We start from the raw sequence: 5928 nt of genomic DNA, 5'->3' as shown, positions 1-5928 counted from the left end.
AACACCCAATATTAACTCAGAAGAGTTATTCCTAGCAATTTGTTTGCAACAGATCCCTTCTTTTTTTAAAAAAAGTGCTATATTTCATGATTATGTTTGTGCACTGAATCGATAACTGTAGGTGTGATTCTCCAACCACTAATTTATATTAAAAAAGCACTGGCAATGGTATTATTTTAGATTGCAGTCCTAGCTGGCAGTGCTCAAACTCAGATTAGAAAGAACTGTAAACACAGATATATCTTAGCTACCAGAGAGACCTCTAGTGTGTGCTAGAACATTTTGTGTTGTGCTTGAGGCATAATTAACACACCAAAATCACTGCAGTCGTTTTGAATATGTGATATTAAATTTCAGTAAGTGTCTCTCAGAGTGAATTAGTTTTAACTGTCCTCCTAAGTGTGCGTTTTAACTCAATTGGAATCAGTTTTTTGAAGCTGAGTGGAAACTGGGCAAAAAGGAACTTGCCTTCATTTCCAAAGCTTTTGCATTATGTCTGATCAGTTTCAGTGATTCGATTTTATAGCTGAATGATCAAAAGGTCACCAGCATTCTAATTCTTGTGTACAAACCTTTACATCCAGGATCACAAAGCATTTGCCTAACAGTTTCTTGTATGCCTGCCAGATCAAAATGTCAAAAATAAATCAAATTACAAAGCTATAGTATTTATTCCAGAGTGCTTTGGAGTAGGGTTTGAAACAAGTAGCCTCTTTAGGCTGCAATCTGATAGATACTTACCTGGGAGTTTGCTCCATCTAATTTAATGGGGCTTACTTCTGAGTAGACATTTATAGAATTGTACTAGTGCCAGTAAATAGCATGTGGTTTCTAAAATTAAAGAGGCAGTGACTGGAAGTTAGTTTTCTGCCCCAAATTTCAAACATTTTAAGGCTGGCTGTTAGAAATGTATACAGTATTCAGAAACCATCCTCATCCTTTCCTCTAATTGCAAATTCAGGTGCCAAGAGCCTATCAGTTTGGAAGCAAAATGGGGCCATCCAAAAATAATGGAATGGGTTCTTACATATTAATGGGACTTCCCAGGCAAGTGTGAACATTACAATAAAAATAATATTTTATAAGTGGTTCAACAAGCACCTATGAGGGGCCATGACTTACAGATTGTTAATGGCACTTCAACATTAACAAAGGATGCTGAAAGGCACCCTAAGTGGGGGAATTTTTCATTCCAGGAGCCACATTCGCTTTTAAGCAACTTCATGGGGGCCACAAACCAGTGGTAGGTGGAGCCAGAAGCAAAATGAGAAAATCAATAAAGACTAATTTTACCTTTTTACAATACTGTAGGCTAGTTTCTTCACATTCACACATTCCTCTCTAACCTCCATCCAGGTGAGCAAGGAGCATTATTATATTTCAAGGACACTTCCAGCCAGGCAAAAGCACTCAAAGGAAGGTGCAAAGCAGGACAGGTGAGGCGTTAGTTTGGGAGGGTGTGTCTTACAGGCCAGAAAGAGAGTTCTAAAGAGCTGCATCTGGCTCCCAGGTCTGAGGTTTTCTACACTTGGCTTAAGGTAACCAGGCAGATTGTGTGAGGCTGCAATGCTAATTTAGCAGGCCTCACTGAATTCAACAGGACATACTTCTGTGAAGACATGGGGTTGTATTCAAGTAATGTTTACTCACAATAGACCCATTGAAATTAATGGGCATAAGTTAGTTATGGTATTGGTTTCAAAGGGTATATTCTGAGTGAAAGTTGAACACAAACCATGGTTGAGTCTATGAATTAAGACTATGGCTGAGAGCATTTAAGATATCAAATTAGTGTCTAAACAACTTTACAGAATTCCTACAGCAGACTCTCTGGAGTCCTGAAAAGGAGTACACGTTAGGGGCTGTGGATACACTGCAACATTTTGGTCCTGTGTAAGAAAATTATAAGTATTTGAACAATGTTTTCAGCTGTGCAGTGTGCTTTAACAAGCATTATTCCAAAGTAATCTATGCAACATTCCTGTAAGGTAGTATTATTGCACCAAATTGCAGGGGTGAGAAGGAAGCAAGGCTGGGAGGGTATGACTTGCCTACAGCCTCCTGGAGAGTTCATGAAAGCCATGAGATTTGAACCAGGGATAGTTCAGTTGCATAGCCACTAGGCTTCTCATACTATTCCAGCAATTGCTCTTGCCCAGACAATTGGGGGGGGGGGTGAGTGGAGAAAATCCTGACCCAGATTAAATGGCATTTGCTCACCAATGCTTTAAAGTAAAATAAGAGACATCTGTCACTTGCTCTAGCTTATGAAGCAATACTTCATCTCAACACAGACAAACTTAACATACAGTTAAGTTAGGAATAGAGATTAATGGCCTATAATCAAGCACTGTTACAAATGGCAGAACTAAGCTGAGCTTCTTATAGGGCAAACCTACCCATTTCCTATTGAATTTAGCGAGGCTTAGGTAAAGGGACCCCTGACCATTAGGTCCAGTTGTGACTGACTCTGGGGTTGTGGCGCTCATCTTGCTTTATTGGCCGAGGGAGCTGGCGTACAGCTTCCAGGTTATGTGGCCAGCATGACTAAGCCACTTCTGGTGAACCGGAGCAGCACACGGAAACACCGTTTACCTTCCCGCTGGAGCGGTACCTATTTATCTACTTGCACTTTGATGTGCTTTCGAACTGCTAGGTTAGCAGGAGCTGGGACCGAGCAACGCGAGCTCACCCCGTCATGGGGATTCGAACCGTGACCTTCTGATTGGCAAGCCCTAGGCTCTGTGGTTTAACCCACAGCGCCACCCGCGTTCCTCTTTATTGAGGCTTACTTCAAAGTAAATGGGGCCAGGATCGCAGCTTTAGTAGAGTAGCAGTCACAGTTTGAGTCCAAGCACATTTTCTCAGAAGTAGTTCCCACTAAGCTTAATAGGGATTACTTTCAAGTAGGTTTGCAACTTTAAATTAATTGTGCAGCTGAAAGTTACTCCATCATACACGGCATGGATAAGAGTAATACAATATTGACAAATGCTTGTTATTCATTTATGAAAAAGCTTAGTTGGGGCACATTAAGAAATCCCCTTTTCTTTCCCTCCCCCACACCATGTTTTGTTTGTTTTTCCACTTTCAAAGTAGGAGGACTCTTAAGGAGTCTAACTGCTGAGAAGGTAAAAGCCATTTTCCTCATTTTTAATTTGCTCAAACAATCCAAGCATGCTTGGTACCCAGAGGGTATGCTCAAATAAACTTGTATGTGTCTGCCAGCTTCGTTGATTGAAACCAGAAGGCGAACATTTCTTAGAGAATGGTGATGTTAAAACTGTTCTCTTTCTTTCAACAGAAAAGGAGAAGCTAATGGGGGAAAAAGTCAAACAAGCAAAGTCTTATTTGAAAGTAGCTGGTTTGCATACATTCAGAGGAGAGTGTGTGTTACAGAGCATTTCAGCTATACCAGTATTTACATCAATTAACTTCTTGGCAACTGTGCTGAGCTGCTGAGAGCAATGAGAAGCCAATGCCAGGAGACAGAACAGGGGTAGTGAACCATTTTCAGCCTGAGGGCCATATTTCCTTCTGGGCAACCTTCTCAGGGCCACATGTCAGCAACGGGCAGAACAAGAGAACAAAGTGGGGAGAGCAATGGACGTAAGGTTTGCCTTTTGCACAGTAGGCAAATTTATACACCCTCAGATATCTCTCTCCCTTATCCATTCAAGTAAGGGGCATTATAAGCATTCAAGGACATATTCCAACTAGGCAAAACACTCTGGATGCAAAGCAAATCCAGAGAGGAGTGTGGTTCTGAGGGCTGGATACAGAAGCTTGAAAAGCTGCATTTGACCTCTGGGCTTGAGGTTCTCTGTCCCTGGGATGTGGGATGCTCTGTTTACTTTTTACTATTCTACTTTCTCCAGCCAACAACCTGCATTTTCAATTTGAGGGCCTGCAAACCTCAAATCAGATGAGACCAGCTTGATCCCTCTAGGCATTATTTGAGACACGGCAAAGCGTCATGGGGCACATGCCTCCAATTGCATGGTCCCTCACATGTACCCCTAAATCCTACCTGCAACCTCACATTTCTGGTGTTACTCTGTGGTGAGATAAGAACACAGGAAGAGTCCTGCTGCATCAGGTGAAAGACCAATCCGGCCCTAACATCAGGGAGTGGCAGTGGATGGCAGAGCTTTCTCTGTGCATATGCCCCCTCTGGCTTAGGACCTAAGGTAGCCTGCTGTCTTCAGAGGCAGTGGAGGATCCTGTCTCATTACCAGATTTCAGGGAACAGTCAGCTGCCACTCCAGCTGCCTCTTGTAAAGGGGACGGCTTCTTGTCCTTTGCATCAGGTAGCAAAATACCTCAGGCGGGCCCTACTCATCTGTTCTCACAGTGGCTAACCACATGGGAAGCCTGCCAACAGGACATGAGCACAAACAAGACTCCAGGTCGGTGGGGACAACTCTGCATATGCTCAGCATCCTTCTATTACCACTTCACCTAGCCTGGTTCACAAACAGCTGAACTTTTGAACACCTTTACTTGGGTGTATTCATCCCTGAAGTCCAATGGAAGTTGCTTCCTATTCATTCCTATTGGAATCACCAACTTGGGGCTAGAGGAGCACCCAAGGACCCTCTCACAGTGCCGAAGTCCAGCTTCTTTAAGGCCCCGTCGAGTTCCACCCACTCATTTCAGGAATGAGGGTTTCCTGTTTTTTGGACAGTCTCGGCCTCGCATATTCTGCAGAGACGCCTTAGTCCTGTTAGCTAGGGATGATGGGAGTTGTAGTCCCAAAACATCTGGAGGGCCGAGTTTGCCTATGCCTGCCTTAGAGAGCGAGGAGAACAGGGCAACAACCCATTACGAGCTGCAGGACCCGGCAGCGAAGCCGCTCGAGTATTTCAGTATTTGGGAAGACAGGCGCGCGGTCTCCAAGGCGAGGCTCTGGTCCTTTAAGGCCAGACAACGGCAGCTCCACCACGGGCTCGAGCACCAAGGCGCCCGCCGGCGCTTGGCGGCAACTGGCCAGGGGAGGGCGACTGCGAGCAGCCCACCGGGGGGGGGGGGAAGCGGCGGCGCGGGCCAATTGGCGCCTTTCAGGGTCCCGCGCGGGCAGCAGCAGGCGCCTCAGTGGTCCCTCCAAGGCGGCCGGCGTATGCGCGAACTCTTCAGCCATTACGAGCTAGTTCTCAGTAGCCTAAAAGTGGCGGACATTGCCGCTTCAAACTCTGAAGAGTCACGGGAAGGGACGCGGCGGCGGGCGGGCGTGTTTGTGGAGGGGGGGGAGGGAGAAGGGGGCGGGGCCAGAGGCTAGGGCGGGGCCAGCGCCCTCCCGCTCGCTCGTGCGTCGGCGCGCCCCCGCCAGCCCGCCCACTGGGGAAGGTGCCTCTTTCTGCAACAGGGAGAGCGAACGACCCCGGGGGCAAAAGCGGAGCCCGGGCGCGCGCGCGCCCTCACACAAATAATGGCGTCTCTCTCTCGCGCGCAGCCAGCGGGGTTGGCGGGGGGGGACGACGCAGAGCGAGAGGCGCCGAACAATACACGAACCCAGGCTCCGCTCGCGACCCCTCTTTCCCCACCTTCTTCGAGAACAAATGAATGTGGGAGGCGAGGCGCGGAGAGAGAGAAAGAGAAGCGAAGACAACCTCCAGCCCGCCGGCGGGGGGAAAGAAATACTGTAGCGTCGTGGGGCCCATGGGCGGGCGGGCGGGCGGGCGGGCGCGCGGCAGCCTGGCTAATTGCGAAAGCGGCGGCTCATGGCGGCGCAGCGCGGCGGGGTGGATTGGCTGCACCCTTGGGAAAGGGGCGGCGAGGAGGGACGGCGGGGGGGAGAAGGAGGGATCGCTTCCAAATCAGTAGCCGCTTGGACGCTGCGCGCTCGGTCGGCGAGGAGGTTGCGCGCAAAGCTTGGTTCGAGAGCCTTGGCCAGGAGGAACGTTCCGGTTGCAGCCCAGCCCTCCCTCC

The sequence above is a fragment of the Podarcis erhardii genome (genome assembly GCF_964252035.2).
Source record: "Podarcis erhardii genome assembly, chromosome: 8".
NCBI lineage: Eukaryota > Metazoa > Chordata > Lepidosauria > Squamata > Lacertidae > Podarcis > Podarcis erhardii.
This window is presented reverse-complemented; position numbering follows the sequence as displayed.